The 23,499-nt window shown below is 44.5% G+C and overlaps 1 long non-coding RNA gene and 1 pseudogene across 1 annotated transcript in view; one reads left to right on the top strand and one right to left on the bottom strand.

Annotated features, from left to right (window-relative positions):
* Positions 1–14,428, bottom strand: part of LOC108528437 (HLA class I histocompatibility antigen, alpha chain G-like) — a 64,322-nt pseudogene extending 49,894 nt beyond the window's left edge.
* Positions 14,361–23,499, top strand: part of LOC108528442 (uncharacterized) — a 26,288-nt gene continuing 17,149 nt past the window's right edge. The window contains exon 1 of the long non-coding RNA XR_001885162.1: positions 14,361–14,557. This is a non-coding gene — a long non-coding RNA (uncharacterized LOC108528442). The remainder of the gene's footprint in view (positions 14,558–23,499) is intronic.

The following is a 23,499-nucleotide window of genomic DNA, read 5'->3' as shown; positions in this document are numbered from 1 at the left end:
CTCTATAGAATAATGGAAGTGTAAGAGGGCTTCATTTGTTTATCCATTGCTGTGTAACAAACTACTCCCAAATTGAATGCAAATTGAATTTAGTGATTAAAGCAACAAACATGGACGAATTCAAAAACATAATACAAATACCAGCAAAATGGAGCCAATGCAAGTAGAAAAAGTTGAATAAACAAAAGGATTTTACAAATTGGAATAAGTAAGAGGTCACCGGTGTGCAGATGAAAATGATTTTGTAGTCCAAATCCTCCAAAAAGCAAGTGCCACCATGGAGTAAAGTTACAGCATTTTATTAGGGGACACACCTGTCAGACAATATTGCAAGGGAGGCAGGTTACCCTGGGAAAGGCAACAGACCAAGATGTAAGTGTGACCCTCCCATGATGGACAGAAGGAGAGAAGATTTACTGGACGTGTCCTAGACCACAGGTAATCTAAGGAGAGTTGAGCAAGGCCATGGAGGAGTCCTCGAGCTACAGTTGGCCATCAGAAGAGTCCCCCACCTCCTAGGAATGTCCTGCCTTAGTGTCACTGGTATGACCCGTCACTGATTGGGAGCAGCCCATGGGAAGATGCTACTGAGGATATTAGAGCACAGGAGCAGGGCCTTGGGAGATTACCCATGAGTGTGACTCAAACCTGCTGCCCTGACGGGTCTGTGCCCTTGGAAATCAAATCCTCTCAGGCTGAATTGCTGGATGATTCTGCTCACACTTACAATGAGGTAAGGGAAACCAGAAGGCCCCCAGGTGGATCTCTGGTTTCCACACATGCTTTTGTCCTCCTGTGTGAAAGTAGCCATGCCTCCTCCTGGGAATGAGGGTCTATTACCTGGGCCTGGAGAGGAGGAGACTCCTCTTCTCACCAGGTGGTCTCTGGGCACACACTGTCCAAACTTCTGTGGTGACTAAAGTAATGTGTAATTCAACAGGCTCTCTTTTGTCTCCTTTTAAGTGTACCCTCCTTTGGAAACCAGGACCTCCTAACCTGCACAGCCCAGTGTTGGAGATAAAACATGCAAAATACCCTAGTGGGTGAATCAAAGAGATTGGACATGGAGCCATACCTGCTTCCACCTTTTGATTTCTGGACCCACATGTTCTTCCACTGAGAACACAGCACCATAGAGACGTCTCTGATTCAAACAATGTACCATGTTCTGAAAGATGGCACCCACCCCTCAGAGTGCTTCCTCCAGGCTGGCACTGAGCTGTGCCTATAGAAGACCTGTCCAGCATTCCTTGTGGCTGGCAGCCTCTGGGTGGTGCAGATGGTGATAGGATTAGTGGAACCCACAGCCATGGAAACACTGAAACTTTCCCTGCCAAGTGGGTCCTTCAGGGAGATAATGGGCTAGGAGCACTGCCTAGCATGTGGATCAGGAATGTCAACATCACCAGAGAGTGGTGCTGGTTGAGTGTCTGAGAACAGCACAGGAAAACCCACCCCTGGAATAGGAGCCTATCCCTATGAAGATGAACCTCTGGCCCTTCCAGAATGGAAGTAGCTAAATGTAGTCACTTGTTACTTAGTGGCTAGGTAGTCACCTAAAGAAATAGTGCCCCACTGGGGCACATCATGGGCTCCAAATGCTGATGAGTTGACATTCAGAGGTGGCAGTAGCTGCATCTACCTTAGTAGGGCTGGGGGAGAGGGTCAGTGTTTCTGGCCCCATATGTAGCCTCATACCTGCCACTGTGGTTGCTCCATTCATGCGCCCATCCTACCAGGCCTGGGCTGACCCATGGTGAAGGCGGCTAACTTCCATTTGTCTGTTTAGCTGTTCAGTGCCACATCAGACTTGGGTGTTTTCTGTGGGTGTCAATATGGGATTCAAGTTGAACCCAGGTGGACCATTTTCACCCCATGATGGATGCTGTTGGGCCTGTGCAATCTATGACTTTGTGGGTCATGCAGGCACTTGGAACTATATCACTGCTTGGTGTCCCATGGTCAAGCATTCTACTGAATCAGGACAAGGAACACTAAAGGCTGCTTCTAACAGGGGGCATATGTCTCTGCTGTGGATGACAGGATCTTACTCCAGAATCCCAGGCCCTCCACTGTGACTCTCCCACTGGTGCTTGGTTCAGCTCCATCTCTCATCTTTCCCCACCACTGGCACCACTAGCCCCAGGGTGTCAGAGAGATGCTGGCTGCTTGCACCATGGCCTGCATCTGCTGCAGGGTCTTTTCCTGTGTGGGCCCCACATGAAAGTGGCCTCCTCCTACTTCACCTAAAGTGTGGGCCAAAGCAATATACCTAGATGTGGAATGTGGTGTCGTCAGAACTCAAAGAGGCTCACCAGGCAGTGTGCTTCCTTCCTTCTGGTGAGGATGCAAGATGCAACAGTTTGTCTTTTACCTTGGAGGGGACACAACTGCATTCCCCTAAACACTTGGCACTTGTTCACCCATAAAACTTCACTTCAGTGGCCACTCTTGAAGCTCTGTAAGGTTTACCTTCACCTTCTGGAGTGCGCTTATTTTGCCAAGGACTCCAGTGCACTTTCTATCTGCTGCTCATCCACCCCAGTCAACATGAAATTGTCAATGAAATGAGCTGATTTAATATCCTATAGGATATCCAGTATGTCTACTGTAGTCTTAAGACTATATACTACAGAGGGCAGAGGAGTTACAATAGCCCTGAGGCAAATGATAAATAAATGTGTTGTGTATCCCACATGAATATGAATCATTCCGTATCCCCTTTCTAATTGGAGAGGAAAGAAATGCACTCGCCAAATCCACAGCTGCACGCTGTGTGCCTAAGGATTTATTGATCTGCTCTACCAGTGATATCCAGACAACACAAAAACTGCAATTATAACTCCTACTTGGCCATTCCTAGAGTAATTTCATTCATTCTTTAGGCCTCACCAGGCTCCCTCAGGGACAGTTTGCTGGATTATGTAGAGACAATAGACAGCCCAACACCATCCCATATCCGTCAGCTCTCTAATGGTGATGTGACCCCCCACAGTACGTTCAGTGTCTCCCACAAGACACACGAGGTTGCCTGCTTGCCATGGTGCCTGCTTTCCACCCCCCTACGCCCCCTTGTCACTTTCATTGTGTACTGAATAACAGTTTCAAGTTTGTCTATGGTTTCTGTGAGAAGCCGGGCCACATGAATCAATTGGTACGTGTTTCTCCTCTCAGGCAAAGTCTCACTCACTTCACACAAGCACAGAGATCCCCATACAGGCCACTAGACTATGAGAAACAAACGCACCCATCCAAACCCAAAGAATGGACTCAGAGACCCGGAGAACAGCAAAAGTGAGACTGTGAGTGACAGTTTTGCAATATCAGGTGTCTGGAATGCAGACACACCAGGGACGGTTTCAACAATTTCAACAATGTATTCGCTAGTGCTCAAGTCCCTCCCCCATTTCCTCATTAGCAGAGTACCAAGGGCTTATGATCTTCCCAGATGTCACCTATTGGTAGTTTAAGATTTCAAGTATGTTCCTTAGTGTCTTTTTGCTGCATTTTGTTGCAGCCCATAATGCATTGCTATTGTCTCAGGACTCTTTAAACATTTGACTTATGGCCCTAATGGCTGCTAATATAAGAAGGGGTATAATTATCTATGTTGCAAGCTAGCCTAAACTAAATTTTTGGTGAGGTGGGGAGGGGGTCGTTGAGGGGACCCCAACCGATAGGCTCCTGGCCAGTGTATGAAAGGGAAAGCCAGAAGGAGAGGGGGTGGTGGCTTAGTACATTTTGCTTTTTTATCTCTTTATGACCATGTGGGCTGCTTAAACCTATACTAAGGCACATAGAATTGAAAATGAACCATCACATGTAGGTTATTTTTTATACCCTTAAGTCCTGCCCAAGCCAGGGCTGGGCCAAGGCCCTCAAACGTCCAGCCGTGGCCTCCTCCTGCTGCAGGTGAGGAGTGGGCTGCAGGGAGGGCCATGGTGCCTGCTCTGTCCCCATCCCGGTCTCTGTCTCTCAGGCTGACCAGGGCACATCCAGGTGGGTGAGTTGGGAATTGTGTGCTGATTGCTGAGGGCCTGGATGATCACTGTCTCAGAGGGAGCAGCTGTGATCTGGCGAGGGCTAGAAACTGGAGAGGAATCCAAGGAGAGGTGGTGCCTCTAGTCCCTTCCGCTCTGCATCCCCCTCCCCTGTTTCTCCAGCCATCAGGAGGACACCAAGAAAAAGACCCACGAGGCCCAGACTGAGGGCCCCTGTGTGTACAGTCCTTTTGAGGTCCCCTTGTACCAGGGAGGGTCCTGAGTGTACACGGCCATCCTCTGTCCACTTTGCAGCTCCCCATATCTCTCATCTGGGAGCTGTCTCAGGGGTGTCATGTCTTCTGGGTCCCTTGAGGCCGTGCTTTTTCCAGGTTCCCACCATGTGACCCCTGTCTCCCTGTGTTTCCTTGCAGCTGATATGGACGAGGTGATAAGCAGATGTCCCTGGGCTATTTGGGGAGTGAGGACCAGCCCCCTGTCAGGGCAGCTGTGGTCCCTGTTTTCATCCTATGTCCAGGTGTTACTTTTTCCAGCCCCAAGGGTCATAGTCCCCAGGGGCTGTTTTGGGGCTTTGTTCTGTGCTCTGTGGCCTCACCTTGCCCTCTTTGAGCCAATTTTTTTCTTCTTAACATAGTCATGGCCTGGTAAGTTTAAAATAAGAGACAGTCAGAATCATTTCCCCCACAGCCAGGTTGTTTGAGGGGAGAGGAAAAGAGCAAGCAGAAAGTTTTCAGTTTCTGCAAAGACAGAGTCAGTGCAGGGCACAACGAGAGTCTGGGGTGTCCGGGAGACCCAAGTCTTTCTGCCATTTCCCCACTTCTGTGTGTCTGGTCAGTGAGGTGGTGGTGACTCATCCTTGAACCTAATGGCACTGTCAGTCGGTGCCTCAGGCCTGGGCAGATGAGACGGTTCATCCCCTGCCCTGCAGCAAGAGGGCCCTGTCCAGGAGGCACCTACAGCAGAGGCAGTGCAGGTCTGTGGTCGCTCCTGCTCTCACCTGTGGCATCTCCCATAGAGGGATTCAGTTCTGGTTCCCTGTAGGCAGGAATGGTTTCACTGGGACAATGGCCAGAAAAAGGGCATGAAAATCACATGTCAATTTCTCAAAATTCCTGCTTTAAATGTTGATGTCCATGAACATAATTTCAGCTGGATAATCTTAATAGGATGTCCTCCAGTACTGATGTTGTAAGGGACGTTGAATGGAACAGGAACACAAGTTTAGAGCTTCCTTTCTCAGAGGATCCATGTGGGAGATGGTGCCTGTGGCAGTGGCAGTCCCCAGGTGCAGAGGATGCATAGAGGCAGCCTCAGGCTGAGGGGTCTGAAGAAACCCCCTACTCCACAAGGAGAAGGAGAAGATCCCTTGTGGGCAGCAATGGCGGTGGCCTGGGTGGAAGCCCTGTTAGGAACTGGACAGGAAGGTCCTGCAGCCCCACTAAGCAGCAGCCCTGGGGTGGAGCTGCATTTCCAGGGGTGAGTGGACAGGCAGGAGCAAGCACAGCTCACATGCAGGTTATGGGGAGGGGAGGTTGGGCCTCCTTGAGCAAGGGAATCACCAGCATCACATCAGGTGCAGACTCCATGGCAGCCACCTATTTCCATGCTGGGCCTGTGAGTCCCAGGGCTTCCTGATGGGATCTCCAGTTAGGAGCTGTGTGCTCAGAGCTGGGAGGGGAGGAATGCTGAGCTGCAGGTGGAGGGCAGAACCCACAGTGTGCAGGGCCTGCCCTGGTATGCAGGTGTCTCCGCAGATGAGGAGGTCTTGGGGTCTGAGGGGTAGAAGGACTGTGTGTGTGACCCAGCCCAGGACTGGGGGACATGGAGACACAGCCAGGGCCTCTCTTGGGGAGGCCTCCCACTGTGTCAGGGCTGGTCAGGCATGAGAGGAGGAGGAAAGGGCACTGAGTTTCCTCCTGGGTCTTGTTCCTGAGTCCTGAGGTCCTCCCACTCATTGCCGGATGGGTGCTGGGCACAGGGCAGGTGCTGATGCTGATGGAGTCATGGGAGGGGACTGGCAGGGGCTGGGAAAGTGTCATGGGAGGGAGAAAAAAGTGGGGATGTCATCTTCCCTCAGAGAAAGGGTGCATCTGATTTTGGAGTGACTGAGGAAGGAGAAGTCCTCAGGGAATAAAAAGCAGCGCTCTGCACCCAAGGGAGCATTTACTGTTTCTTTCTTTAATCCAGAGCTGATGAGCCTACAAGGCCTGGATCAACACCTGGTTGGGACAGGAGACCACCAGGGCAGTGCACAGTTGAGATCTCAGTCTCTGGTGTCAGCTCCTGGGTCCGCTGGCTCCACTGAGGGCAACTAGACTCTGCAGCCGGGCGGTCTGGATTCAGCTCCTTGCCTATGTCTCACCAGCATGTTCTCTCTTGGTGCCTCAGTTTCCTCATCTATGACATGGGGAAACTATGAGCATTTATTTCTTGTGGTTGGATGAATGAAAAGGGTTAATATATATATGAGGTGTTTGCAGCTGTGCCATATTATTTTTGTTATTTTATTATATTTGATATATTACATATGCAGTAATTTTATTATTATAGGTGACATTTATGAGTGAGTGTCCTGCTTATGGCTCCTTGTGGGGAGCCCAGGATCAGCTTTCCTGGCACCTTGAGGTCCTGTCATCTCTGTCACACTCTCCTGCATTACCCCATTCTATTCTGTCTTCATATTTTATACTATAGATATTTAGCTCTTAAATAGACATTTCCGGTCTGCGTTTTATTTCAAGTGTCTGGGAAGGGATAGAGTGTGAGGTTCAGGAGAGAAGGAGAAGTCTGTCTCGATGCCTTGACACAGCACAAAGAAATCTCCCCTCCTCCCCCACATCTCCACACCAGTTCTCATTGAGGGACAGATTCACAGCAGCACCGAAAGGGCTGGGAAGGGATGGGGGGAACATCTGGGGCCAATGTTTAGGGGCTGACCCTGTGGGGGACACCTGCCCTGCAGAGTTGGAGCTCACATGTGATGACGTAGAGCTGAAGGGTGATATCAGGCAGGTGACAGAGAGTGCTTTGTGGTTTCCTGATTACAAAGATTAGAGGTCAGTCAGCTTCTGGGGTGAAGTGACTGTTGGGGAGATTGGACTGAATTAATGAAGAATAAATGAGCTGGGAATGAGGATGAGTAAAGCAAGCATCAGTATCTCCTGCCATCAGTTCAGACTGACTGGGGAGGTGGGAGAGTTCCTGACCCTGTTGCGTGGTTCCTCCTAACTTCCTGGTCTTGGGGGCACAGGTGGGTGGTGCTGTTCTTAGTCAGGGCAGCCTCAGCTCCATCCAGGTAAAGCAGTGGTGGCAGAGAGAGTTAGGGGAGCACCTGTGAAACTGACCAAGGCAGGGATGGGAGCCCCCTGTGCAGCAGGAGTGGATGCAGGACCTGCCTGGAAGCAAGAGAAGGATGAGGGAATCTAGTTGGGTCCTGTTCCCTGCCTGCCTGTGTTCACAGGGTAACCAGTAAGGGAGCTGGTGTAGGGAATTCGTTCATAAGCTATCTATCCAGAGATGTGTTTATAGATATATTCTTTCATGTTTGTATTCAGGTTTGTTGTCACAGACACATTTATCCATGTATGTTTTATGTTTAAGTTACTTTGGAATGGTTCAGTCACAAAATCTTAATCTCTTAACTTGTGCTGCTCTCTACACAGACACACACACACATTCACACACATGCTATACAAACATGTCTACCTGTATCTATAAAGAGACATGTTATGTTATTTTTAATTTTTTAAATTCATATATATTCATGGGGCACAAGTGCAATTTTGCTATATTGCTATATAGGTTGTGGTAAAGTCAGGGCCTTCAGAGCATCCAGCACTGGAGACAAGCACATTGTACTCACCAAGAAATCCCTCTATTATACACCCAATGCCAACCACCCTTACCCTTCTGGGTCTCTGTGATCCATCATTTCACACTCTGCTTTTATGTATATAAAGAGATATTAACCAAATATGGTAGAGTGGTAACTTGAATTTTACTGCACCATTCTTTCAGCTTATTTGCACATTTGAAAATTTATACAACGTAAGTTGGAAGAATGAGGGAAAGAGAGAGGGGGGAGAGACAGAGAGAGAGAGAGAGAGAGAGAGAGAGCTGAACTGGAATAGGCTAGGGGTTGTGTCCCACTAGGAACCATAATCGATCTTTGCCATTTTGAAGGTGTATCCCCTGAGCTGCCTTCAGAGAGTTCAGGAGGGAAACCTGTTTTCACAGAAATACCAAGATGCCATCTGCCTGTTTCATTATGTTCACTTTTCCATTAATGCTGCAAATGCCAAGGTCGGTAACACACCCAGCACCTTAGCAGAACCAAGGCAGTGGCTCTAAACTGCATTGCCTTTTAAGAATGTCTTTGATGGTGCAGTAAAAAATTTATGTTCATTAAAGTTTGATCCTTGAGTACACATCTTTAATATTCCTTGTGAGAAAATGGGAAATATGCATAAAACACTTATTGCACAGAGAAGCTGGATGGTAGCCTTGAGAAAGGGCACTTGTGTGACTCAGTTATGAGTTCAAACAGCAGATCTCACTCACCCACTGAAAGGCAGTTGCATTAACTCCTGTTTGGGGGTATTATGAATAAAGCTGCAAGAGTATTTGTGCACAGGATTTTCGTGAACATAAAGATTTCCCGTGTTTGAAATAAGGAGGGAATTTGTTAGTCATAAGGTAAATTGCATGTTCAGTTTGAAGAAAACTGCAATACTCATTTCCAGAGTGGCTGTCCAATTTTTAAAAAACATTTCTACCAGCAATATAAGAGTGACCCAGTTTCTCTGCATCCTTGCCAGCATCTGTTGCTACCTTTATTTTGTATTATAGCCATTCTCATCCTTGTGGTTTTAATTTGTGTTTTCCTACTGGATAATCATGTTGAGTGCCTTTTCATCTGCTTATTAGCCCGGTGTTTATCCTCTTCAGTGAAATATCTGTTCATGTCTTGCTTATTGCCTATTGTGTATTTGGATTTCATTTTTACTGTTGGGTTTTTTAATTTCTCCATATATTCTGAATACAGTCTTTACAGAATATGTTGTCTGTAAATATCTTCTCTCGTTCTGTAGCTTGTCTTTTTAGCTCTTCACAGGTCTCTCACAGAGCAACAGTTTTTAGTGTTGGTAGGATCCAATTTGTTAACTTTATTTTTGATGGAACATATTCTGGTGTTATGTCTAAGAACTCTTTGTCCAGTCTTAGTTCGGATGACTTTTTCTTAAAAGGTTTGTAATTTTAAGTTTTAACTTTATTATTTATTTTAGAAAAAAAAAAATTCTTGCCTAGGCTGGCCTTGAACTCTTGGGCTCAAGGGATCCTCCCACCTCAGCCTCCCGAGTAGCTGAGAGTGCAGGCCTGTGATACCACACCTGGCTCAATGTTGGCCATTTTAACTCTGTGTTTTACATTCAAGCTGGTGACTCATTTTGAGTTATTTTTTGTATAAAGCATGAGGTTTGGGCTCAGGTTATTTTTTTCCACTGTGGTTGTCCAGTTGTTCCAGCACCATTCGTTGGGAAAGCGCTCCTTCCTTCATTGAATTGCTTTTGTGCTTCTGTAAAAGTCAGTTGTGCATATTTGTATGATTTGCTCATTTTTGGTTGAGTTGCTCGTCTTCGTACATTGAGTTTAAGAACTTGTCTTATATTCTGGATACATGTTCTTCATCACAAATGTAATTTGTGATAAACTGTGAAAATTTTTCCCTCAATCTATGACTTGTCTTCTCATTTTCTCAATAATGTCTTTTGAAGCACTTAAGTTTTAAATTTTAACTAAGCCCAATTTCTCTCTCTCTTTTTTCATTTGTAGATCATGTTTTTGGTATTTTATCTAAGAATCTTTTGCCTGACTACCCAATGTCACAAAAATTTTCTCCTATATTTTCTTTTAGAAATTTGATAGTTTTAACTCATAAATTTTAGCTGTCTAGGTCTCTAATTTGTTTGAGCTTATATATTTTTTCTTTTTTTATTATGCTTTAGGTTCTAGGGTACATGTGCACAACATGCAGGTTTGTTACCTATGTATACATGTGCCATGTTGGTGTGGCTGCACCCCATTACTCGTCATTTACATTAAGGTATCTCCTAATGCTATCCCTCTCCTCTCCCCCTCCCCAATGGACCCCGGTGTGTGATGTTCCCCTTCCTCGTGTTCAGTTGATCTCAATTTGTTCAGTCCCACTTATGAGTGAGAACATGCGGTGTGTTTCTGTTCTTGCATTAGTTTGCTAGAATATGTTTCCCAGCTGCATCCATGCCTACAAAAGACACGACTCATCTTTTTCCATGGGTGCCATAGTATTCCATGGTGTATATGTGCCACTTCTAATCCAGTCTGTCACTGAATGGACATTTGGGTTTGATTCCAAGTCTTTGCCTATTGGGAATAGTACCACAATAAACTACATGTGCAGTGTGTCCTTATATAGCGCATGATTTATTAATCTTGGGTATAACCAGTAATGGGATGGCTGGGTCAAATGGACGATAGTTCCTAGATCCTTGAGGAATCACCACAATATCTTCACAATGAATGACTATTTACAGTCCCTCCAACAGTGGAAAGTGTGTCCTATTTCTCCTACATCCTTCTCAGCACCTGTTGTTCCTGACTTTTTATGATTGCCATTCTAATTGTGTGAAATGGTTATGTCAATTGTTTTGGAATTTGACATTTCTCTGATGCTAAGAATGATGATGAGCATTTTTTCATTTGTCCTGTTGGCTGTATAGAATGTCTTCTTTTGAGAAGTGTTCTGTTCAATCCTTGCCCAGCCCTTTTTGATAGGGTTGTTGTGTTTTTTTCTTGTAAATTTGTTTGAGTTCTTTGTAGGTTCTGGGTATTATCCCTTTGTCAGCTGAGTAGATTGCAAACATTTTCTGCCATTCTGTAGGTTGCCTGTTCACTCTGATGGTAGTTTCTTTTGCTGTGCAGAAGCACTTTAGTTTAATTAGATTCCATTTGTCAATTTTGGCTTTTGTCGCCATTGCTTTTGGTGTTTTAGACGAGCTTATATTTTATGTGGTGGTAAGTGTCACTTCGTATTACCTATGCAACTTTATTGACGATCAATTGACAAAAAATGTAATAATGTCTTTCTAGATTCTCACTTCTGTTCATTGATCTCTGTGTCTCTCACTTTCACACTGTCTGGATTATTGTAGTTTTATAAGACATTCCATTTTACACTTCTCCTGGACACATAGCCAACAGTGTCCCCAGAGTGTATGATCAGGAGGCAGACGGTGGGATTATATGGTATATGGACATTAATCAGACTAGATAAGGCTAATTTGATTTCTCAAGTGCTTGTACCAAGAATGGGAAAGAGCTCATGTTGCTCGTGTGTTCTGAAAACATTCAGTTGAAGTAGGAGATTAAATATTAAAAGCCACTGTCTTGGCTGCAGAATCACCCTAGACATTTTCTTCATATTCAATTAATCACTTCCTTTTCTTTACTTTTATATTATAAATTATGGCATTATACTTTTGACATTAGGTTCAAGTGATGCTTCCTTTTAGCCTGAACACTTAGGTTTTATGAAAAAAATAGAGGGAGGGAGAAAGCTCTGAGGGAAGAAAGAAGTAAAGAAGGAAGGAAGGACAGAGAAAGACAAAATAAAAATGTTCAAAAAAGAATAGGAGGAAAGGGTTGGAAACGGCAAATATGGCTAATGTTATTAAAATGCAAGGTATTAAAAGATGTGTAGATAATACCCATGGAATAATGGAAACTTGAGAAAGCCTTGGCCAGGCGCAATGGCTCACGCCTGTAATCCCAGCACTTTGGAAGGCTGAGACGGGCAGATCACGAGGTCAGGAGATCGAGACAATCCTGGCTAACATGCTGAAACCCTGTCTCTACTAAAAATACAAAAAATTAGCGGGGCGTGGTGGCAGGCGCCTGTAGTCCCAGCTACTCAGGAGGCAGGAGAATGGCGTGAACCTGGGACGTGGAGCTTGCAGTGAGCCGAGATTGAGCCACTGAACTCCAGCCTGAGCAACAGAGTGAGATTCCATCTCAAGAAAAAACAAAAAAAAAAGGAAGCCTTAATAGTTATCAAGTGCTGTGACAGAAACTACCTCAAAATTTAGTAGCTTAATAGAGCAAATATCCGTTAACTCAAAGAGACTACAAACACAAGTAAAATAGATTCTATGGGGGTGGCAGAAGTTGGACAAAGAGAAGGATTTTACAAGTTGAAATAAGTAAGAGTTATTGATGTGCAGATGGAAATAATTTTTAGTCCAAGTCCTTCAAGGAGCAGATGCCAAGATGAACTTCAAGTCTGTGGCATTTTATGAGGGGACACACCTGTAAGGGTATATGGGAAGTGAGCCAGAAATCCCTGGAAAAGGCAGCACACCACAATGCAAGTGTGACCCCAAGTGCTGGACAGAAGGATAGAAGGTTTGTTCCACACATCCTAGAGCACAGGCGATCTAAGGAAGGTTGAGCAAGGCCATGGAGGAGTCTTCTAGCCACAGTTGGCCATCAGAGGAGTCCCATATCTCCCAGTAATGGCCTGCCTTAGTGTGCTTGCTGTGACCGGTCACTGGCTGGGAACAGCCCATGGGAAGCAGGGCTTCTGCACTAAACCTTCTGAGGATGTCAGAGCACAGGAGTGGAGCCTTGGGACATTATCTAGGTGTATCACTCAATCCTTCCTTCCTGAGGGTTCTGGGCTCTTGAATATCAAACCCTCTCAGGCTGCGTTGCTGGATGATTCTGCTCACACTTACAACAGGACAAGGGGAACCATAAGGCCTCCAAGTGGATCTCTTATTTCCACACACACTTCTGCCTTCCTTGTGTGATAGCAGCCCTGCCTCCTCCTCTTCTCACCTGCTTGTGTCTGGGCACATACTATTCAAACATCCCTGGGGGCACCCATAATGTGTAGTTCCATGGACTCTCATTTGTCTCCTTGCCAGGGTGCCCCCTTTGGGAAACCAGGACCTCCTCCCCTGCAGAGCCCCGATATTGGAGACGAGAAGTGCAAAATCACCCTGAGGGTGAATATAAGGGATGAGACATGCAGCCACACCTGTTTCAACTTCTTGGTTTTTGGACCCACGTATATCTTCCTTCTGTAAACACAGCACTATAGAGACGTCTTTGATTTAATACAAGCACCACATCCTGAAAGATGGCACCCATTCCTCAGAGGGTTTAATCCAAGCTGGTACAAAATTGTGTCTGTAGAGACCTGTCTGTGACTCTGTGTGGCTGGCAGCCCCTGGGAGGTGCAGGTGTTGATATGACCAGGGCATGCCTTGGTCACGGCCCACGCTTCATCCCTTTCCCTCTGAGGTGTGTCCCGCGGGCAGATAATGTACTGAAATTCTGAGCCAGTGGATCAGGAATGCCAGTAGTGATACTGGCTGAGGGTCTGAGAGTAGAGAGGAAAAACACACCACATCGAATAGGTACCTATCACTGTGAGGATGAACCTCCGCCTCGCCGGCAGCTTCCCACTTGAGCTGGGTGATCTGAGCCGCCGTGTCTGCGGCGGTCAAGGAGCACAGGTCCTGGTTCAGGGCGATGTAATCCCTGCCCTCGTAGGCGAGCTGGTGATGTTCCCGGAGGAAGCGCCCGTCGGACCCCTTGTCGCAGCCAGGCATCCTCTAGATGGTGTGAGACCCTGGCCCTGCGCCCGCGGTCAGCCCCGCCCACCGAGCCCCGCCCCCGCCCCGACCAACCTGCGGGGATTTTGGCCTAAACTGAAAATGAAACCGGGTAACGGCTCCTAGGCTTCTCCCCTGTCAAGGGTCTCCGGGTCCTGCGGCCTCGGGGTGGATCTCGGACCCGAAGACTCGGGGAGACCCGGACTGTCCGTGGGGGATATGGAGGGGTAGTGACCTGCGCCCCCGGCCGGTGTCACTCACAGGCCTCGCTCTGGTTCTAGTAGCCGCTCAGGGTCCGCAGGTTCATTCGGTAAACTGTGCGTTGGTCTTGGCGGTCCCTGTCTTCTCCTCCCAATATTCCGGCCCCTCCTGCTCCATCCACGGCGCCCGCGGCTCCATCCTAGGACTCGCGGCGTCGCTGTCCAACCGCACGAACTGCGTGTCGTCCACTTAGCCCATGAAGATGAAGCGGGGGCACCCCGCGGCCGGGCCGGGACGTGGCGGTGTGGAAATACCTCAAGGAGTGGAAGCCTGGGGGCGAGGACGGGGCTGAGACCCTCCCGACTCTCCTCCCGACACAGCAACCGGGTTCCTGCGCCTCCGCTGGGCGGACCCCTAGCTACTCCCCACAGAGGCTGTTTCCCTCCCGACCCCGCACTCACCCGCGCAGGTCTGGGTCAGGGCCAGGGCTCCCGAGAGCAGCAGCAGAAGGGTCCGGGGCGCCATGACCCCATCCTTGGCGACTGGGGAGAATCGAAGTCCTGGTGGGTGCGTGGGAACTTTAGAACCGGGACCGTGGCTACAGAACTTTAGAACCGGGACAGTGGCTACATTGATTGACTTCTCTAGAAGAAGTCTAGAAACCCGACACTCAATGGGAGTGAGAACTGGGGCCGCCCGGTGAGTATCCAGGAAGAAGGACCAGATGTAGGTTGAGAGAGGGAGAAGAGAAACCCTTCGGAGATGGGGAATTCCCAACGCTGGGCCTCCCCAATCCCCACACCGCTTTCTGAGCCTGAGATTCTGAGAGCCATGCCTGGGGCTCTGGGACTTCGCCCTGACCTCTCTACTCCTGTGCCAAGCGCTCTGTCTCAATGTTTCCCTGAGTCTTGGCCCAGGAACTGTCTGAGAAACCAGGGAGAAACACACGGCATGGGCCCCGTCCCTCTCTCTTCACTTTTCATCACAGACTCCCCGTCCCAGAACTGGACTCCCTGCCTCCTACTCCTTACCTGTTCCAGTGGACTCTTCTAGAAGAAAAATCACCTCAGAGAGCTTGGTGCCAGAGAGTGAGCTTGCCCTGGGAATGGAGGTGTAGTGACAGGGCTTTTTTTTTTTCTTTTCTTTTTTCTTTTCTTTAGAACTGGAAAAGTTGCGCCTGAGTGCATGAGATAGAACAGAGACCAGTTTGCTTTTTGTTTATTAACTACAGTGGGTAGTAGAATCTTGGTAATCCCTGAATGATCAGGATCTAATCGGTAGAAAATGTGACTTTGGTTCCGTGACATATAAATGTGTCTAAAAGCAGTACAACAGGACTCACAAAGCTCCTAAGTTTCACTTTCACAGACAATGTATCTGTGACTCCCACTTGTAGTATTTTATATTTACCTTCATTCCATAGCCCTGCGTTTCTGTGTGAGTCCAGGGCATCTCCTAATACAAAATAGCCACTGTCTTATTTTATGTTGCAACCAGGAGCCAGTACAGACTTTATTCACCTCACAGTGGCAAGCACTCAATGCAGTCACAGTGCCCCTCACCAGTGCTCATGCACTGCCTGTTTTTAGGAAGTATCCACATCTAAGTGTTGTGTATATTTTATAGGAACACTTAGTATTTTTAAAATCTGATTAACGTAAAAACAATTAGTTTTCGGGCAGACCCACATAAAGTATTAAAGGTCAACTGCAAAGAACACCCAGCGAGGCTCTGTAGATGGATGTATTACAAATCTATTAAACAAGTGTTTAAACCTAAGAATTCTGCTGCTTTCGAATTCTTTCCCTCTGCTCCATTTCCTCACCTCCTGCTTCTCCAGCCCTTCCCTCTATCCCTCTCATCCCTCAGGCCCTCCTCTCCCCTTAGTCTCCACCACCCTGTCATTCCTGAATTGTGGCTCTAGCACTGTCCCATGACCTGCTGCGTGACTGTTCTCTCCACAGTGGTCCTGCTCCTGTGAGTCACAGTGTGTCATTTCTCCACCTAAAACATTCCAGTGGCTCCACCTTGGTCTTGTGAAGCTTCTGGAATGTCAGGCACGTGAGCATATGAGGGTACACCTGGTTCATCGTAGGGATTAAATTAATTTTTGTTGACTGAATGAATGAAATATGAATGTATTAAATTGCATCACAGAAAATTATAAAATGTAAGATACTGAAAAAGTTCAGAAAGATTTTATTTTATGTAACTAGTGTGCATATCAATTCATCAATTCATTCATGCACTATCACGACCAGCAAAACAACACCCATTTATCTTCTTATAGTTCCTTGGTCAGAAATCTGGGCAAAACGTGGAGAGAATCTCTGTTCTGGGCTTCCAAAAGCTGTGTTTTCATTTTGAATCCTCCTTCAGACTTATACAGAGGTGGCAGAATGAATTTTCTGGCAGTTGTAAGACTGAGGTTCCTGTTCCTTGCTGGCTGTCAATATAGAGAACAGGGAGGGCTGTGCTCAATTCCTGGTGCCCAACAGCGTTCTTTCCTACACAGCCTCTTCATTTTCAAAGCCCACAGTGGAGGAAACCCCTCATGCTGAATTCCTCTCACACTGTATTTCTCTACGCTCAGGAAGAACCCAGTCCTTTCAAGTACTCATCTGATTAGGACAGTCCAAGCAGGATAAACCTAGTCTAAAGTCAACTAATTGAGGCCCTTAATTATATCTGCTAAATCCCTTCACAGTAGCACCTACATTAGAGTTGGTTGAATAACTGGGGGAAGGTGAACGTCCAGGAGCTGGTTACTGAGGCCATCACAGAATCAGCCCAGCAAGGATTGGATCTTCCTTTCGTGTTTAATTGGGACACAGTTGGAAATTGAAGTTCAAGTAAAGTGATCATTGTGAATGGTAATAAAATGCATCCTCTTCACCCACGGACATTCTTCTTACCTTTTAAAACTAAGTTACATGTTTAATGTCTTATAATTAATTTAGGCCAGGTGTGGTGGCTCACGCCTGTGATTCTAGCACCGTGGAAGGCAGAGGAAGGCGAATTTGTTGACTCCAGAAGTTGAAGATCAGCCTGGGCAACATGGAGAAACCCCCATCTCTACAAAAAAATTTAGAAAATTAGCCAGGTGTGGTGCTTCATGCCTGTAGTCCCAGTTACTCAGGACGCTGAGATCAGAGGGTCCCTTGAGCCCAGGAGGTCGACACAGCAGTGCATGGTGATCATGCCACTGCACTCCAGCCTGGGTGACAGAGTGAGACCCTATATAAATAACAATAATATTAATAGTAATGATAAATTTAGAGCAAATGCAAACTAACATGTAATAATAGATTCTCTTTTGTGAAAATGTGTTAGTTATTTACTATTGCATAACAAATTATGTAAAACTTAGCATCTCAAAACAGCAAATATTCATCATCTCCCACAGTTTCCGACGGTCAGGGTTCCAGGAGAGGTTTCCCTGAGTGCTTCTGGCTCAGGGCCTCTCACAAGGTTGCAGTCCAGTTGTTAGCCTAGGCCTGCATCATCTGAGGGCTTCACTGGGGCTGAGGATTCACATGAAACATGAATCAGTCACATGGCTGTGGAAAAGGCCTAGTTCCTTGCTGTCTGTTCCCAGAAGGCCTCAGTTCTCAGCCTCATGGACCTTGACTCAGGCCTCAGGGCTGCTTATTGCACAGCAGGTGGCTTCCCCCAGAGCTCATGATCCCAGAGACCTTGAGAGAGAAGGGGGAGCCTGCAGTGAGTTTTATGTTCTACACCCAGAGTCACAAACTATTATGTCAGCATTACTCTATCAGTTTGAAGTTGTATTTGTTCGTTCTCACACTGCTATAAAGAAATACCTGAGACTGAATAATTTATAAAGGAAAGAGGTTTAATTGACTCACAGTTCTGCAAGGCTGAGGAAGCTGCCCCATGAAACTTACAACCATGGCAGAAGTGGAAGCAAACACGTCCTTCTTCACATGGTGGCAGAAGAGAGGAATGCAGATCAAAATGGGGAAAAGCCCCTCATGAAACCATCAGATCTCATGAGAATTCTCTCATGGAGGTACCATACCCATGATCCAATCACCTCCCATGAGGCCCCTCCCCCAATACACAGGGATTATAATTTGCATGACAATTCAAGATGAGAATTGGGTGGGAATACAGAGCCAGACCATATCAGAAGTGCATCATTAAGTCCAAGCCACACTCAAGACAGGAAATTAAGCAGCACCTCTGGAAGGGAACAGTATTAAAGGATTTGAATATATGTTTAAAGCAAAATTAAAACACTTGTTTCAGGATTTTGAAAATCAAAGTTTTTTTTTTTATCTAATTATTTTCATTAACGCCTTTAGCTTGTCTTTTAATTTAATTTAATTTAATTTAATTTAATTTAAGTTCCAGGGTACATGTGCAGGATGTGCAGGTTTGTTACATAGCTAAATGTGTGCTATGTGGTTTGCTGCACCTATCAACCCATTACGTATGTATTAATCCTGGCATGCATTAGCTATTTTTCCTAATGCTCCTCCTACCACTGCCCTCCCCCAGCAGGCCCCAGTGTGTGATGTTCCTCTCCCTGTGTCCATGTGTTCTGCTCAGGCCTCTCCCAGTTATAAGTGAGAACATGTGGTGTTTGGCTTTCTGTTCCTGTGTTAGTTTGCTGAGGATAATGGCTTTTGGCTTCATCCATACCCCTGCAAAGGACTTGATCTAATTCCTTTTCATGACTGCATAATATTCCATGGTATATACGTACCATATTTTCTTTATGCAGTCCATCATTGATGGGCATTTGGGTTGACTTCATGTCTTTGCTATTGTGAATAGTGCTGCAATGAACATACACATACATGTATCTTTATAATAGAATGGTTTATTCTCCTTTGGTTATATACCCTGTAATGGGATTGCTAGGTGAAATGGTGTTTCTGGTTCTAAATCTTTAAGGAATCACCAAATTGTCTTCCACAATGGTTGAACCAATTTACATTTCCACCAACAGTGTAAAAGCCTTCCTATTGCTCCACAACCTCGCCACATCTGGTGTTTATTTACTTTTAAATAATTGCCATTCTGACTGGCATTAGATAGTATCTCATTTGTGGTTTTGATTTGCATTTCTGTAATCAGTGATGTTGAGTTTTTTTTCATATTTTTTGGCCACATGTATGTCTTATTTTGTGAAATGTCTCTTCATGTCTTTGTCCACTTTTTAATGAAGTTTTTTTCATGTAAATTTGCTTAAGTTCTTTGTAGATTCTGAATATTAGAACTTTGTAAGATAGATAGATTGCAAAAATTTTCTCCCATTCTGTAGGGTGTCTGTTTGCTCTGATGACAGTTTCTTTTTCTGTGCAGAAGCTCTTTTGTTTAATTAGATCCCACTTGCCCATTTTGCTTTTGTGCCAGATGCTTTTTGCGATTTCTTCATAAAATTTTTGCCCATGCCTGTGTCCTGAATGGTATTGCCTAGATTTTCTTTCAGGGTTTTTTATAGTTTTGCATTTTACATTTAAGTCTTTAATCTATATTGAGTTAATTTTTGTTTAAGGTGTAAGGAAGGGGTCCAGTTTCAATTTTCTGCATATGGCTAGCCAGTTCTCCCATCACCATTTACTAGATAGGGAATCCTTTCCCCGTTGCTTGTTTTGTCAGGTTTGTTGAACATCAATTTGTTGTAGATGTGCAGTCTTTTTTTGTGAGTTCTTTATTCTGTTCCATTGGTCTATGTGCCTGTTTTTGTACCAGTATCATGCTGTTTTGTTTACTGTAGTCTTATAGTATAGTTTTAAGTGGTGTAGCATGATGCCTCCAGCTTTGTTCTTTTTGCTTAATATTCTTTTGGCTATATGAGCTCTTATTGGATCCATATGAATTTTAAAATAGTTTTTTTCTAATTCCATAATAAGCTCTTTTAAAATTAATGATTAAATGTTTGAGACATCACAGAGCCTTGGGTGCTTAGGAGAAAACAGTTTGAAACAGAGAAAGGAGATGCAACAGTATCTCTGAATTTTTCTTGTGAATACCTTTAATAACAATGTTGTTTTCAACGAGTTAACACAGTTGAGAACATAGAGTAACTAGATCAAATAGTTCCAAGACTTCAATCCCATAAAAATAATGCCTCAAAAATAAAACTTTGTTCTGTCTAAGATGTCTCAAATTTAGTGGAAGCATGTCCCAAGTGCCAGTTTTCTTATTGAAATATCATCTTCACTAAATATTTGCCTACACTTAAAAAACAAAAAACTCTGCTATATGGAGTAGCCATTCTCTTGTTTCTTTAATTCTCAGTAAGCTTGCTTTCACTTAGAAAAACTTTGCCTAATCAAATTGCTTTTCATTTACAAAAGTGTGAATCTCATACTTCAGTCAACACATCTAGCTTAGCATGATGCCAGTAACTTTGGTTTGAAGCAGTAGCCTGAAATGGTTAGCTCAAATTGAGAAACAAGGGTTTTTCAGAAACTAGCTATTTGGTGGGCATTCCATAATAAACTTAACATCTTTTGCTCTGGTATTGAATGAGATGTGATAGAAGTCATTTGGAGACCACTACGATTTTTAAATAACACAGCTATTATGTGCTTCGGAAGTTTTTTGTCTTTTTAGCAGTCCTATTCTGTTTTCCATTCACATTTGCTATTCCATCACTGGTTATTCCTTCCTACTCTTTTCATGTTTGATTTATTTTGATCAATGATGTGCATTTCCAATTCCGTAAAAGTTTAATTCAGTTTTATGTGTGGTAGAATGTAACATCAAATCCTTTGCAAGATGGAATTACCTTGCACAGCAGATTGAACATTGTATAATTGAAAATCTGGAGAGATGCCAGTGAGCCAAGGGTTAAATGACCTATTTTTAGCCAAGGTCATTTTCATGGCATCCTGGTCCTCTCTGTCACATGGCTCCTTACAATTCTCTGTGGTTTGCTTCCAATGTAAGTAGTTCTTGTTAAGGATCCTTGCAATGAATTTTGGTATTCTTTTCTCTCACATTTTTTTTTAAATTATACTTTAAGTTCTAGGGTACATGGGCACAACGTGCAGGTTTGTTACATATGTACGCATGTGCTGTGTTGGTTTGCTGCACCCATTAACTCGTCATTTACATTAGGTATTTCTCCTAATGCTATCCCTCTCCCATCCCTCCATCCCACAACAGGCCCCAGTGTGTGCTGTTCCCCATCTTGTGTCCAAGTGCTCTCATTGTTCACTTCCCACCTATGAGTGAGAACATGTGGTGTTTGGTTTTCTGTCATTGCAATAGTTTGCTCAGAATGATGGTTTCAAGCTTCATCCACATTGCTACAAAGGACATGAACTCATCTTTTTTATGGCTGCATAGTATTCCATGGTGTATATATGCCACATTTTCTTAATCCAGTCTATCATTGATGGACATTTGGGTTGGTTCCAAGTCTTTGCTATTGTGAATAGTACTGCAATAAACATACACTTGCATGTGTCTTTATAGCAGAATGATTTATAATCCTCTGGGTATATATCCAGTAATGGGATTGCTGGGTCAAATGGTATTTCTAGTTCTAGATCCTTGAGGAATCACCACACTGTCTTCCACAATGGTTGAACTAGTTTACACTCCCTACAGTGTAAAACCTTTCCTATTTCTCCACATCCTCTCCAGCATCTGTTGTTTCCTGATTTTTTAATGATCACCATTCTAACAGGTGTGAGATGGTAGCTCATTGTGGTTTTGATTTGCATTTCTCTGATGACCAGTGATGATGAGCGTTTTTTCGTGTGTCTGTTGGCTGCATAAATGTCTTCTTTTGAGAAGTGTCTGTTCATATACTTTGCCCAGTTTTTGTGGGGTTGTTTGACTTTTTCTTGTAAATTTGTTCAAGTTCTTTGTAGATTCTGGATATTAGCCCCTTTGACAGATGGGTAGATTGCAAAAATTTTCTCCCATTCTGTAGGTTGCCTGTTCACTGTGACGGTAGTTTCTTTTGCTGTGCAGAAGCTCTTTAGTTTAATTAGATCCCATTTGTCTAATTTGGCTTTTGTTGCCATTGCTTTTGGTGTTTTAGTCATGAAGGCCTTGCCCATGCCTATGTCCTGAATGGCATTGCCTAGGTTTTCTTTTAGGGTTTTATGGTTTTAGGTATAACATTTAAGTCTTTAATATATCTTGAATTAATTTTCGTATGAGGTGTAAAGAAGGGATCCAGTTTCAGCTTTCTACATATGGCTAGCCAGTTTTCCCAGCACCATTTATTAAATATGGAATCCTTTCCCAATTGCTTGTTTTTGTCAGGTTTGTCAAAGATCAGATGGTTGTAGATGTGTAGTGGTATTTCTGAGACCTCTGTTCTGTTCCATTGGTCTATATCTCTGTTTTGGTACCAGTACCATGCTGTTTTGGTTACTATAGCCTTGTAGTATAGTTTGAAGTGAGGTAGCGTGATGCCTCCAGCTTTGTTCTTTTTGCTTAGGATTCTCTTGGTAATGTGGGCTCTTTTTTGCTTCCATATGAATTTTAAAGTAGTTTTTTCCAATTCTGTGAAGAAAGTCATTGGTAGCTTGATGGGAATGGCATTGAATCTATAAATTACTTTGGGCAGTATGACCATTTTCATGATATGGATTCTTCCTATCCACGAACATTAGATGTTCTTCCATTTGCTTGTGTGCTCTTTTATTTCATTGAGCAGTGGTCTGTAGTTCTCCTTGAAGAGGTCCTTCACATCCCTTCTGAGTTGTATTCCTAGGTATTTTATTCTCTTTGTAGCAATTTTGAATGGGAGTTCACTCATGATTTGACTCTCTGTTTGTCTGTTATTGGTCTATAAGAATGCTTGGGATTTTTGCACATTAATTTTCTATCCTGAGACTTTGCTGAAGTTGCTTATCAGCTTAAGGAGATTTTAGGCTGAGACGATGGGGTTTTCTAAATATACAATCATGTCATCTATGAACAGGGACAATTTTACTTCCTCTTTTCCTAATTAAATACACTTTATTTCTTTCTCTTCCCTGATTGCCCTGGCCAGAACTTCCAACACTACGTTGAATAGGAGTGGTGAGAGAGAGCATCTCTGTCTTGTGCCAGTTTTCAAAGGGAATGCTTCCAGTTTTTGCCCATTCAGTATTACATTGGCTGTGGGTTTGTCATAAACAGCTCTTATTATTTTGAGATACATTCCATCAATACCTAGTTTACTGAGAGTTTTTTAGCATTAAAGGCTGTTGAATTTTGTCAAAGGCCTTTTCTGCATCTATTGAGATAATCATGTGGTTTTGTCTTTGGTTCTGTTTATGTGATGGATTATGTTTATTGATTTGTGTATGTTGAACCAGCCTTGCATCCCAGGGATGAAGCTAACTTGATCATGGTGGATAAGCTTTTTGATGTGCTGCTGGATTTGATTTGCCAGTATTTTATCGAGGATTTTTGCATCGATGTTCATCAGGGATATTGGTCTAAAATTCTCTTTTTCTGTTGTGCCTTTGCCAGGCTTTGGTATCAGGATGATGCTGGCTTCATAAAATGAGTTAGGGAGGATTCCCTCTTTTTCTATTGATTGGAATAGCTTCAGAAGTAATGGTACCAGCTCCTGTTTGTACCTCTGGTAGAATTTGGCTGTGAATTTATCTGGTCCTGGACTTTTTTGATTGGTAGGCTATTAATTATTGCCT

This window comes from Rhinopithecus bieti, unplaced genomic scaffold, assembly GCF_001698545.2.
Source record: "Rhinopithecus bieti isolate Rb0 unplaced genomic scaffold, ASM169854v2 scaffold_5150, whole genome shotgun sequence".
In the NCBI taxonomy this organism is placed as follows: domain Eukaryota; kingdom Metazoa; phylum Chordata; class Mammalia; order Primates; family Cercopithecidae; genus Rhinopithecus; species Rhinopithecus bieti.
The sequence above is the reverse complement of the archived record's forward strand: the minus strand, read 5'-3'. Positions and strand labels throughout refer to the sequence as shown.